Source organism: Tyto alba, unplaced genomic scaffold (genome assembly GCF_018691265.1).
Source record: "Tyto alba isolate M040663 unplaced genomic scaffold, T.alba_DEE_v4.0 Super-Scaffold_23, whole genome shotgun sequence".
In the NCBI taxonomy this organism is placed as follows: Eukaryota; Metazoa; Chordata; class Aves; order Strigiformes; family Tytonidae; genus Tyto; species Tyto alba.
In genome coordinates this window covers 21,179,014-21,193,424 of record NW_024881297.1, presented here as the reverse complement: position 1 = coordinate 21,193,424, position 14,411 = coordinate 21,179,014, and the positions used below count along the sequence as shown (strand labels likewise).

At 40.3% G+C, this 14,411-nt stretch overlaps 1 long non-coding RNA gene across 1 annotated transcript; it reads right to left on the bottom strand.

Moving 5' to 3' along the window:
- Positions 1-726: 726 nt before the first annotated feature.
- Positions 727-2,882, bottom strand: LOC116962782. The gene is made up of 3 exons (XR_004407804.1): positions 2,797-2,882; positions 2,501-2,600; positions 727-801 (listed from the first exon to the last, which is right to left on the bottom strand). It is a non-coding gene; the product is annotated as an uncharacterized LOC116962782 (long non-coding RNA).
- Positions 2,883-14,411: the final 11,529 nt, after the last annotated feature.

Genomic DNA, 14,411 nt, shown 5'->3' with positions numbered 1-14,411 from the left:
ATGCTTTGCACGGATTGAACTGCTGGGTTTCTCTGAGACTTTACTGAGGCTTCACAGTGAAGAAAGTGTTAATATGTGAGAAGAAACATGTAAATGTCACCACCCCACCTCTAATTTTAAGGAACCTAATATAAGGCAACAATATTATCTTAGTTCTAACAAAAGTTTATAACTTAATTAAAATCTTTATACATTTTAGTCCAGAACAATTAAAAGAAACAAAACTGCAAGTTTTGATTGAGGCTCAGAAGATATTTTTTTTGAGAGAGAGAAGAGTCCTGTGTTTTTGCTAACACTGAACTTCTTTGTCTCCCTTGAACAGAAGAGCAGGCCTTTCCTTATTGTTTCAGACTTGCAGAACTGTTAGAAACTAATCATGTACTTTAAAACAAAATATGTTTAGGGCCAGGGTGGAGTAAGCTGAAAAAGAGAAGCATCTCAGCAGTTTTCTCCTACCTGACCACAATCCTGTGGGCACACATTTTTAAGCCAGCAACAATCTTTGTTTAATGACTCTTTTTGTAGCCCCAGGCAATATGGTATATTTTAAGGAGAAAGCCCAGCCAGTGGCAGTACAAAGGAAAAAGCATCTGTGGTAGAGCACCAATTTTGCATTTCCTTTGTATAATCAGTTTGCATATGTGTGTATTCATGTATGTATCTTACAGGAAGTGTGAACACAGGCCTTTGGATGAGAATTACACAGTACAAAAGTCTTCTGTTTCACCTGCTGTACAGCTGACTTGTCTACTTAATGCTTTTCTGCAGGGTTCCTGAACACATCACTGGGGGCTCCACAAGCTGTAAAAAAAAGTTTAGTTATGGATTATAACATACTCAAATCCTTCTTTTCTCATATATCTCATATATTGGACAAGATGGCTGCAGGTAGCTACACAGTCAGAGACCCAGAAAGAAGAGCTCTGGAGCTCAGCTAAATTTAGGCCTGTGTTTTTGGAAATAAATGGGGAGGAACAACTCTGGAAGCTTCTCAGAAGATGTGGTATGAATGACTGATAGGAAATCACTGAGCTGGTGTTTGGATGTGAGCCTTGTGTAGTGTGTGAGTTTACTCCTCCACCAAGCCTGGGCAGTTTAGCTGCTGAGTGACCTAAAGACCATCAGACATGCGGTCATGTTCTGTAGGATGGCTTTGCCTCCCCAGAGCAGCTACTGTGGACCACACTGGATTAATGAGTTAATTTTGCAGAGTTTGTACTTCATTTCCACAGAAATTTTAAATTCACTTTCTCCAGAAGCCTTAAAGCACTCCTGTACTGAATGGCCTGATGCCATTCCTCTGTATCTGAAATTGTGGCTTATCTTCTTTGCATGTGTCTTTACATATAACACTGAAATTCCTCATTTGGGGTTAAATATGAGTCTATAAAAAACATGGCATATTCAGCTGGTCTAAAATGTGATCTGCTTTGACCAGCAGGAGTTAACAGTGATAAGGCATTCTTCTTTCTTGCATATGCAGTGGAGATGCAAGTGAAGCATACTGGGTAAATGAGAAAAAATTTGAAAAAATTAAAATATTTGAAAAAAAAATGAAAAAAAATCAGATTTTCTTCATTTCTTATTGCTGTTAAACTTTAGTATTACAGAAAAGACTATTTTGCCTAGCTATGAATATAAAACTCAAGGGTAGGACTGGTCAAGAATGAATACACGGCAGGTTTGCCAGCAAACTTACTTGAAATGCAGTTTCTGTGTTCTTTCTCAGTCATGATGTTTAGGATGAAAGAGAAACCTTCTGGAGGTCATCTAGACCTCTCCTGTGCTCAAAGCAGTGCTTTCTTCCTGGTTTTAACTGAATGACATTTAAATATTTTTTTTTAAACTATGATGACAAGCTGTGGTCTCTTAAGTTTTAACTGATTCAATACTTACATTTTTCTTATTTCTCAGAACATTTTAATGAAAGATTTTAAGTTCTTTTTGAACAAAGGCAGCTGTAACAGAAACTTGGAGGAAGTCAATACTTTAACCATAACTAGTTACATAACTGATCAAAATAATTTTAGGATTAAGTCTCTTATGGAGTGAAGTGGAAGAGGTGAGAACTTGTTCCAAATTAAAACTAGACTGAATATTCATTACATTTTGTTATGGTTGTATAGCTTGCTTCTTTTAATATTAATAAGACTTTAGATTTTTATATGTATGCGTGTATAAATATATATATATATAATAAGAATGTGTGTGTGTGTATACATATATATATATATATATATATCTCCTTTAACCAGATCTTCTGATACATTCAGATTGAAACCTGAGTGGACCCCATTCTCCAGTTAGTTAAGGTGCTATCAAAATCTTAGAAAGTAGACCACTTCTAGCAGAGATTTAGGTCTTTTAACAGTACCTTGTGATATTCAAATGTAGCTTGAATGCACATACAAGTCTAAGTTTTAGGCTTGATTTGCCTTAGAGTAGAAACACCAGAAAGATTAAAGAAAAGAAAAGCACTGGATAACAGCATTTTTCTTACCTGTCTTCAGTTTGTAAATGGTTTAGCAAAGCTCCTTCCCTCTTCTAAAGAGTCTTGGTTATCTTCTGGCTTCTTAGTTTCTTGGTCTCAGTCAATGTAGCTGAAATGTGCAAAGAAGTTACCGTGACTAAGTAAATTAAATGGCTTGGAAAAGCTCAGTTTCTTCTGTTTTTTCAGAAGTTTCTGATGGTTTTCACTGGGGTGGTATTTGCCTTTAAAATGCCAAAGATGATATATCACACCTTCTTGCAAAGCTTTTGATTTCATAGTAGCTGTCAACCCAAAAAGCCATTTACCTGCAAAGCTTCTCTGTGAAGAAGGGACAGAGTAAGTATGAGAGCATCCTGAGAGCTTATACAGTTAAGCCATAGATGGCTGCTAGTAATTGAGAATTTGCAATGGTCCGCTTTAGTGTAACCATATCTGCAGACACCCACATTGTCACGTTTTCTTTTTAATGTCTATTGCTTAATGTAGTTTTGCTTCAAAAATACTTATTACCAGAAGAGTTGCATCATGATTCTGCCTAGTTGTTATCATAAGACTGCCTGCTGATCTACACGTGCCTGTTCCAAAAGTGTGAGAGCCAGTGTGACAATGACTCAGTAGATTTACTATATACAGGAACTATTTGTTCACTGTGTATTGTAAATCTCAGTTCTCCAGGATATGTTTTACCACTAGTGCAAGGTAGACATCAGCAAGGTAGTGACTACTAGCAAGGTAGACATTATATAGTTTTCATTTTATGGGATTTTCACACCCACTGATTGGAAAGGAAACGGGGACATGGTAAAACAGGCAACTTGTACAAGTCTGTTACTACCTCAGTGCATGGAGTAATTGTCAGGGCTACATGACACTTACACTACCCTGGAATATTGTGGAGAGAAGTGCAGTGTTTCAGCTGTAATAACTACAGCCCTCTGTGTGAGATACAGAGATCACAGGACCAGTAGATCCCACAAGTCTTTTCCTATAACCCTGTGTTGTAATGGAATAGTTCAGTGGGGGCTTTAAAAAAAAAAAAAATTAAATATCCCAACTGAGTTATGTAGATGATGTGAGTCCTGCCATTAGTTGCCCAAAATCACATGGTAGTCTAGAACACTGTCACTGCATGACTGAATGTCAGCGAGGGCCAAATATTTGTGGAGTTGAAGAATGGGCTACTTTTAAGCTTCTGTGGAATGCCTAAATGGGGCATAACTCTAGAAATCATATGGCTGAATAACAAAGTGCTAGTTAAGTACAAACTCTGTGTATGTTAATGTGAAAGACTCTATAGGACTCCCTTATGTCATGGGACTGGCTCTTTTTACTGTGTAGAAGAAGAATGGGGGATGGCATAGTGAGGCTGACACCTGGTAACTGCCATAGTTTGCAACCTGCCTTCACCAAATTAAGGCTTTAAAAAGATCTTTCTGATAGATTCATGTGAAGGTGAGATGGTGATTTATTTGATCCTACTGCATGCTCATCAAACCTTGAAGGTGAACAAAAATAGGAAAATTATATCAACTACAGCAGCAGGTGCTAAACTTTGCTCAGAGGGATATTTTGTGTGTAAACCACCTAATTACAGTCTCTGATTTATTTATTTATCTTTGGTCCCCTGGTGGCATGCCAGCAACATCCAGCTCTTGTAGGCTGCCTTACTCCATTATCTCTCAGTTCTTAAAAAGCATGAAGGCAGTTTGCATAAAAGTCAATAATTTAACACAACCTGTCACTGTGATTTCTTTCATAAGCTTTTTTTTTTTTTTTTTTTTTTACTATTAGAATGTTGTGTCTAAACTTTAGAATGCTTTAAATAAATGAAGGATAAAAACAGGCAGGGCACAATGTTCCATTTCTGTGCCTTTTTTGGAAATCAGCAGCAACACTGGAAGACTTCAAATGAAATTTCCCTCTCTGAATGGCATTGTAATTTTCTGGATTTTGGAGTACCTCTAAGGAAATGACAAAGCCTTTGTGTCTAAATAACATAAATGATGAAATCATTATATGCCCACTTTCTTCTCATGGTCTCGTGTCCCAGAAGGTTTCTCCAGTTGCCCTGAAATGTGCTGGCTTTTTTAGTTCATTAGTCCAGGTGTCCAAAACTTTCACATTTTGTAGTACCACTGTCACTGATGGGCTCAGCTTTGGCCAGCAGTGGGTCTGTCTTGGAGCTGGCTAAAAGTGTCTCTGTCCAACATGGGGGCAGATCCTGGTGTCTTCTCACAGAAGCCATGCCTGCAGTCCCCTCGCTACCAAAATCTTGCCATGCAACCTGATAAAAGGAACAGGTTTACATGGTGTTCTGGTTTTGGCTAGGATACAGTTAATTTTCTTCATAGTAGCTAGTAAGGGGCTATGTTCTAGACCTGTGCTGAAAATTTTGTTGATAAAAGAGGGATGTTTTAGTTATTGATGAGAAGTGCTTGCGCAGAGTCAAGACCTTTTCTGCTTCTTACCCCACACCACCAGTGAGCAGGCTGGAGGTACACAAGAACCACCACTGAAGCCCCCTCCCCTCACTACCAAAAACCCCTGCCACACACACAAACCCAGCACACACACCACCTCTCCTGTCCTGATCTATAACAGATAGATCCCAATCATGGATTAAATTAATTCAATGGATATTTTGTGGACATTGTGGCCATTTTATGGACACTTTTCGGGAAAACTGGTGGTGATGCACTATTGTCCTGGGTTGAGTGAGTGGTGGAGTTTTTTGGTGGCAGGGGAGGGGGCTATCGGGGCGGCCCCCTGTGAGAAGCTTCTCGAAGCTCCCCCAGCTCCAAGTCAGCTCCACTTCTGTTTGGGAAATTGAGCCAATCAGCTGCGCCTCTGCGATAACGTATTTAAGAAGGGACGTGGTGACGTGCAGTTGGACTTGTGAGGAGGAGTTGCTGCAGCTGCATGAACGCCAAGGTCAGTGGAGGAATGGAGGAAGAAAGGAGGGGGGAGGTGTGCCGGAGCAGAGACCCCCGTGTATCCTGTGGTGAGACAGCAGGGTGGCCCCCCGCTGCCACCCATGAAGATCTACGGTGGAACAGACATTGATTTATGGCCTGTTGCTCCTGCTTGCTTGATCAAGGTGCTGTGCCCGAAGAAGGCCGGGGTCTCATGGGAAAAAGTAGCCCCGCTGCTGTAATTCAGCGCTGGGAGGATTGCAGCATGCGGGGGTGTCCCACACCGGAGCAGCTCGGGAAGGGCTGCAGACATGGGAGGGAATCCAGTCGGAGGAAGTTAGTGACCCATGACGGAGCAGTGTGGGGAACGCTGCGGCCCATGGGAGGAATTCAAGTCAGAGAAAGTTTGTGGAGGACTGTCTCCTGTGAGAGGGGGACCACGATGGATCAGGAGGAACAAGTTTCGGACACTCCCCTCACCGAAGATAAGGGAAGTGGCAGCGCTGACTGCATCCCCCATTCCCTGCCCCTGCGCCACTGGGGGAGGAGGTAGAGATATCGGGAGCAGAACTGAGCCCGGGAAGAAGGGAGGGGTGGGGGGAAGGTGTTCTCAAGATGTGGCAATGTTTCTCACTGTCCTACTCTGTTATGTGTTGTTAGTGTCTGTAATAAATGTATGTTCTTTTTTTCTTCCCCTAACGAGTCTGCCTTTTGCTTGTGATCATAAAAGGGAATTTTCTTCCCATCCCAGTCCTATCTCAAACCCCAAGCCTGGCTCTCTGTCCCTTCTCATTGCCAGAGGGGAAGGGAGAGAGAGCTGCTGCATTGTGGTTGGCTGCCAACCAGGCCTAAACCATGACAAGTATACTTTCTACTTGCAAGTGGCCATAGTTAATAATTGACAGAAGTACACTTTCTACACTTGCAAGTGGTTGTAGACAATAGTTAGCATACATCAAATTGATGGTAGTCATAGTTACTGCACATATGGGGACAATTGTGAGGCACCAAAAATTGGTTGAGCGAAACTTTGAATAGTGGTCGAGATGACCTTGATTAGCGATAAGTAACAGACTTCAGAAAGTAGGTAGAACATCTTGGATCAAAATAAGTATATCTAGGATTGTGTTGAGGGTGAATTATTTGACAGTCTGGTAAAGTGACTATTCAATTAGGTAACTTGGTGATTAAACTAACTTTTAAAGTGTCATGAAGCAACATATGGTCATTATAATACTAAAAAACTCAAAACAACCCCTGCCCAGGTTAAAGACCCTTCCCCTGAGCCTGCATAGTGATAAAAGCCTTATGTAATCTGTATTATAATTGACAGGTGTGTTTAGAAAAGTACTAACCTGTGATTTTTGTGTATAAAAGAAACACCTGAACCTGCCGTTAGGTGTGCTTGATTTGTGGCAAATACACCAAACACCTAGGCCTGAATAAAATACAGTATCTCTCCTGAGCATGTTAAGATTGGCTTATTACGCACCAGGCACGAATCTGCTTTTCGGGTAATGGTGGTGAGGACATGTGCTGGGGTTTTTTGTGTTTTTTTTTATATACTGATGTAATGCCTACTCAGTTTTACAAACCTTATAGACAGGGTCAGCATCAAAGAAGAGAGAGTATAAACATGTATGAATCCTGCTGGGACTGATGAAGGTCTCTTCCTAGGTACCTTTGTGCTGCTTTTCTGAACCAAATTCAGCCAGAGGGGAATGAGTGTAAAGAGAATTTCTTAGGAAAACATTAGGCATTCTTTATGCTTCCTCAGTGTTACTGAATAGTTGAACTTTCTCATCTGTTTCAGATTTTGATACTTGCCGGAAGTATATTTAGAACTTGTTTCTTGTTAAGATATGTTTTATAGGAAAGGTAAGAGGAAAAATTTCCTTTGTGGACGTAGCACTGGGGGTTGGGAGTTGGGAAACTTTGGTTCTTGAATCTGTCATAGACACCTGTAGTTGTGTTAGACACAGCAGTAGGAACTCAGTGCTTATGAGGATTCGTATTCTTCACTTCTTTTCCCTGGATTCATGTTTTTACAAATAGAGATACATACTGTAGTTTGCCTCAGAGAAACTGCTTTTGTATTTCTGGAAACCCTGCTACATGAAGGACTAGGATGGATAGTATACATTGTAAGTCCACTTTAGATTTCACAGCAGTGAAATATTTTCTTACACGGAAATTGGAGATCTTAAGAGAAAAGTGTTCTACGTTTTTTGAGCTGCCTGATATCAGAAAATTGTATATGGAAGTACAAAACAGAGGTTTGAAAGATGTCAGCTAACATAAGTCTTGCAAAGCATAACAGACATTTTGTTGAAAGAAGTCAAACAAGTCAGAGGCTCTGTCAGAGTCACCAGCATGTGCAGTGAAGCATAGATAATGAAACCAGAGCACTTGCTGCCTGATGCAATGAAAATTACTGCAGGGCCAGGCTGCTGACAGCAGTTTATGCTAAACTGCCAGATTTGAAACTGGACACAGTTCAGGGGAGAGGTATATATGTATGTGCTCCAGCAGAAGGAATTTTTTTTTTTTTTAAAAAGGGGAATTGCTAATCAAAGGTAAATGATTTCTGATATCAGCACTCTAGACTGTGCTAAATAATTCTTTCTGGGTTCTGCCTAATGAATTTAAAATCAATAGTTCTAGTGTGCATTTCTCTGAACAATTTTCAACAGACGTATTTTATCTTGCAGTGTTGTGTGTGAAGCCTATTGTAGCAGAAAATTTGAAATTATTCAGAAATGGAAAATTGTAGCCAGAAAATTCTACATAATTTCATATGGGAAAACATGAAGGTAGGAAAAGCTTTAGTTTTTTTTTGTAGAAAAATGTTTTTTTTTTGTAGAAAATATGTCTGGGTTGTCAAACATAGTTGAACAACAACTTTGGAACTTGCTGGACATGCTTTGCATTTCCTTTTTAGTTCCCTGCTGTTCACATGTATATATTTCCTAGTGTGCCTGTTTGCCCCTTCTTGTACATCATCATTGGTGATGAAATGAAATCATAAGTATTCCTGCTGTGTAAGTTCAGCAATGCCAGTCTGCATTCAGTGACAAGTAGGTAACATGTATCAGCTCTGCAAGGACACAGTTTTTGAAAAGTTTTCATACTATTTATTTTAATTGAATTAGGTATAGTGGTTTATTGTTTTATTTCTGTTTTCTTGTAAATAATAAAATAGGATCATCAAGCAGATAGAACACTGTTAATTATGAACATGTATGTTAAATGATCTTTTGTTATGCAGCTTGTTCATGCCAGGAAAAATAGGGAAACTCTGAAGGACTTTTGGAAAGCCATGTGATACTTCAGTGGATAGGAGCAATAATGTTTTCTCAGACCCCTTATTACTAGAACTCTTCTCTCTCTAACAGTATTTCCTTCTGAAAATACTTTTCAGGACTCCTTTAGAGGAGACAAATCATCTTATTTTTGTTTTGGTTTTGTTTGTTTTCCTCATTTGTACTGTACTTCTAGTTTGTTGATTTTCCCACCCCTCCCCCAGAACAAAAAAAAATTAAACAATGCCATTTTCTATCTTTTTCTGTACCAGTCCCCACCTAATGACTGTTAAGAAAGTCCCACAGGGCAGTGTTGGAACTTAACATAACTTGTGCCAGGTTTGGGGGGAAAAAAAGAAGGCCTCTCTAGATACAATCTAGTGTACTCAGGGAATATTTGTGTTATGTAGAATCATGGAAACATATAGTGGCTTAGGTTGGAATGGACCTTCAAAGACCATCCAGTTCCAACACCTCTGCCAAGGGCATCTTTCACTCGATCAGATTGCTCAAAGCCTCGTCCAACCTGACTTTGAACACTTCCAATGAGGGAACATCTACCACTTCTCTGGGAAACCTGCTCCAATATCTCAGTGCTCTTACTGTAAAAAATGTGTTCATTATATGCAATCTAAACCTACCATCTTTCAGTTTATAATTATTGCCCCTTGTCCTATCACTGCAGGCCCTGGTAAAAAGTCTTCTCCATCTTTCTTATAAGCCTCCTCTATATATTGAATGGCCAAAATAAAGTCTCCTCGGAGCTTTCTCTTCTCCAGGCTGAACAGCTCCAACTTTCTCAACCTTTCTTCGCAGGAGAGCTTCCAGTTCACAGTTCATTTTTGTATTCATTCTCTAGACTGGATCAAACATGTCCGTGTCTTTCTTCTGCTGGGAATCGCAGAGCTGGATGCAGTACTCCAAGTTGGGCCTCATGAGAGTGGAACAGAGGGGGAGAATCCCACCCCTTCACCTGCTTATTATGCTTCTTTTGATACAGACCAGCATATGTTTGATTTTCTGGGCTGCAAGCACACATTGCCAGCTCATGCCCAATTTTTCATCCACCAGTATTGCCAAGTCCTTCTCTTCAGGGTTGCTCTCAATGCATTCGTCACCCACTCTGTACTGACATTGGGGATTGCCCTGCCCAGGTGCAGGATCATGCACTTGGCCTTGATGAATTTCATGAGGTTTGCACAGGCCCACTCCTGAAGCCAGTGAGGGTCCCTCTGGATGGCATCCCTTCCCTCAAGTGTATCATCTGCACCACTTAGCTAGGTGTCATCCACAAACTTGCTGAAAGTGCATTCAGTCCCACTGTCTATGTTATTAATGACAATTTCAAATAGTATTGGCCCCATTACAGACCCCTGAGGGATTCCACTCATTACTGGTTTCCACTTGGACATTGACTGCAACTCTTTCGATGCAGCCATTCAGCCAATTCCTTATCCATCCAGTATTCCATCCATCACTTCTATATCTCTCTAGGTCTGAAATGTCAAGTTGAGTCTTAGCTGTCAGAGGATTTGTGGCTAAATCTCACAGTCGATATAAAACGTTGAATTAGTTATGCTGCTTGTGGAACAGATAGCTAAAACCAATATTTTGCTTGTAGTTTCAGTTTGAAGAGTATTATTTGGCTCTCATCACTGTGGATATTCGAGCATTGAGCACTCTGACACTTTGACATGAGAATCTTCTTAAGCAGAAAGGATTGTTACTTAACTGGTGACAGGAGGCCAAGCCCCAGTTTATATACTGACCATCTCAGAGTATTGTTATGCTTATGTTTGAAAGTCTTGTTAGTCATTCTCTTTGTGTGTGAGAGAGATAGAGGAAGATATAGATCTAAATTTCAGCCTGTGCCAATTCGTCTGCTGTTGTAATTTGTCCGATATATGGCAAATGGTCTTTAAAGCTACCATTGGTGTGTACATACAGCAGATATATTTGAGCATGAGTTGGCTGTAACCATGAAAGCTGAGGCAGAACCTCATCAGGAAGAAGCAGATCCTAGAGATCTGTGGCTTGCATCAATTCTGGCATTTTTTCAGTCAGAATCACTGGATGTCCTTTGTTAGTGACTTTCAGAGTACACATGTTGTTCCCTGTCTTTTTTCCCACCTTCGGTTCCACCTTTCAGTTTTGCTACAAGTCCAGTGATCAGAGGTGTTTTTACCACCTTTCATGACACTGAAATTCCAAACTCCTGTTTGTGGGCTTTCAGCTCATGCTCATTTTCTTGCAGCTTCAGTATTTTACTGTTTGGTTATGAAGCATTGTGAGGTAGGCTTTTCTCAGTCACTCTAATTTGAATTATTTTTCCAGAATTAATTAGTGAGTTCAGTAGGGATCGGGATTCAGATCTCCCTAGTGAGCATCTTATGTACTAGATTTATGGAGTCAATGAATAATTAAATATTCTGTACAGTATGGAAATTTCATCAGAGGCCTTCTCCATAGTTTTGAAAGTGATAGCAGAAATGTCATTCCCTGGGGATTTGAGAATTCTGAATTCAAATCCCACCAGACAAAGAGGATTTGAAACAGTCTGCTAGCTTTCAGGATGGTCTGTCTACTGGGAAATGGGTAGCAGCTGCCTTTACTTTTGTTATCTTTTGTGTGTCCCATATAAAGATTGTGTTTTAAACTACGTATCAGATGAGACTTCACCCAATAGCTGGGAGAAACCATGGCCTATGAATTGTGGTGACATCTAGTCAAGGCATTGATCAGAAGTTTAACATACGTCATGGCTTAAGCAGTTCTGGTTTGGCTTATCAGGAGACACTGGGAGTGTCTTGGGACTTGCACAGACTGTAGTTACTTGCCTGTGAATCTGAGCATGACTGACTTGCTCAAGGTTGTAGAGAAACTTGGTGGCAGAGGAGACAAATGAACTGAATAGTCATTTAATATATGCATGAGCCTTGTTTATTGTGACATCTTTCCTTCTACCTTCATGCACTTTTTTCCTTCTGCACCCTAATGGTGTAATTTTTAATTGGAAAGAAGTTTCACCTTCCCTACAAGCTAAATGCTTCTATGTCTGTGTCTTCTTAAGAAGTAGTGGAAAATCAAGATTAGAGGTCAGGGGATCTTACCTCAACAGACACCCAGGTGATTGATTTTAGTGCTGGTTTGCATCAGTGCTAATTTGTAATTCAGCACAAACAGAAATCCTAATGTATTGCTTAGCTGCTCTGGAAGGAGTGAGAATTTGGATTTCGTTGCTTTTCACACTCACCTACAGCATGTAAGACACAATCTTTATTTCTTTCTGAGATTCTGCTTGGTTGTAGTGCAAGAGAAACAGTCATCCAGGACCAGTTAGCTATTTTGATAATTCAACCACTCTGGCACTAGTATTGTTAGTTGAAATAAGTCCTAAAGCACAGCTCAAATTTCACTAGAAAAACAGACTATTCTGAGGCAGAGCTGCTTAATGTGTGAATGGTGAAGAAAAAGGTTGGGTACAACACAAGAAGAAAACACAGAGAAGAAAAATCAGGGTGTTCTGTAAGGAATCATTCAGGTTCATGTCTGCTAATCTTTGAAAATCAGGCTTTTGCACAGGCTACATGATGCTCTTGAAATGCAGGCTTTAGTGTTATTGGCAACTGTTTTGTCAAGTAAAGAAATTATTTGGGTTATGGAAAACAATGCCTTTAGTTAGATGCTAATAACCTGAGTCAGCCTCAGCTGAGAACGTTGCTTAAAGGAAGAATAGTCCAATAGCTATTTGAGGAATTAGGAGACAAGAACAGTTTAGGGCCAACTAAATACTCTGAAGAGCAACACATAACACACTGAGAATCATAGAACAGTTTGGGTTGGAAGGGACCTTAAAGATCATCTAGCTCCAGCCCCCCTTTCATGGGCAGGGACACCTTCCACTAGACCAGGTTGCTCCCAGCCCCGTCCAACCTGACCTTGAACCCTTCCAGGGAGGGGGCAGCCACAGCTTCTCTGGGAAACCTGTGCCAGTGCCTCACCACCCTCACAGTGAAAAACTTCTTCTTTCAGCCTGTCCTCATAGGAGAGGTGGTCCAGCCCTCTGATATTCTTCATGGACCTCCTCTGGACTCAGTCCAGCAGGTCCATGTCCCTCTTATGCTGGGGGCTCCAGAGCTGGAACACCTTCTCTTCCTTCTTCTTCACTGATGTTGGTGTCTGCAGAGTTGTTCTTCTCACATAATCTTACTTTTCTCTAGAGATGCAGTCACTGTTGTACAGCAACTTTCCCCCCTTCTTAAATATGCTATCACAGATATACTACCACAGTTGCTGATGGGCTCAGCCTTGGCCAGCAGCAAGTCCATCTTGGAGCCAGCTGGAATTAGGTCTATCAGACACAGCAGAACCTTCTAGAAGCTTCTTATAGAAGCCACCCCTGTACCCACCACACTACAAAAACCTTGCAGTGTAAATCCAATACAAGGGATTTCTCATTCTTTCTTTTTTGAGAACATTTTAAAATAATTTTGTTTAGATTAAAGAAAATAATTCGCATTTCCTGTTTCTCCTTTAGTTACTAAGCTTCTGTCAAGAAAAAATAAATCAAACAGGCTTTATTTCTAATACTCAATTTACTCATCATGTCTTCACCACCCTAAATGAGAAATTAATTTGACTACTTAAAAAGTCTTACTAGAAGAAATAGTAGTGTTAGTAGTAGGTACAACTAAGACCTGCTTCTGTTTCTTTATGACCATGTTAATATTATCTGGCATGCTGTCCCAGCTTTAGTGGACTGAGCAAGGAAATATTAACTAAATATGTACGGCAAACTACTGATACTTGGGCCAGTCTAGTTGTCATCTTTCAAAAAGATATAATGTTTTTCTCCAAAGAATTGCAAAACTAAGTTGGTCTTTGGAGAACATGCCTTGTATAAAAACTAAATAAAATGGGTTGCTTGTCTATCCAGGAGAAAGATTAAGCAGTACCTTGATTACTGGCAAAAGAACCAATGCGATGTAGATTTCTGATAGTAAACAGCTCTGTAATTTGACAGAAAGGGCATAATGAGATCCATGGCCACCTTTGGTGTTTTTGTGCTCACCCTTCAAGGACAGAACTGTTCCTGTGTGACAGTCTATAGCTCATTAGTATAGTTTGTGTTGCTTTACTCTTTCTATCTGCTACATTCACCTGAAACTGTCCTTGGAAGGGTTTATTACCATCCTCAGATGTCATGACATCCTTCTTGTATATCTTCCAGTTCTTTCTGTCCCTTTTTTCTGAAAAGATTTCAGTCTTATGTGTAAAATATGATATTGGTTTTATTTTTCTCTGTAGGGAATAAGAGAGCACAATCTTGAAGTAACTTTGGCCTTTAAAATATGTCCTGGTTTCTGCTGGGAGAGAGTTAATTTTCTTTTAGTAGCTGGTAAAGTGTGTTTTGGATTTAGTGTGAGAATAATGTTAATAACACACAGATGTTTTAGTTGTTGCTAAATAGCACTTATCCTAAGTTAAGGATTTTTCAGTTTCTTATGTTCTGCCAACGAGCGGTGCACAAGAAGCTGGGATGGACCCTGGCCAGGACAGCTTACCCAAACTAGACACAGGGATATTCCATATCGTAGAACATCATGCTCAGTGTATAAACTGGGGAGAGATAGCCAGAGGGGCAGATCCCTGCTCAGGGACTGTTGTCATAAGTCAGGGGGTGGTGAGCAATTGCATTGTGCATCG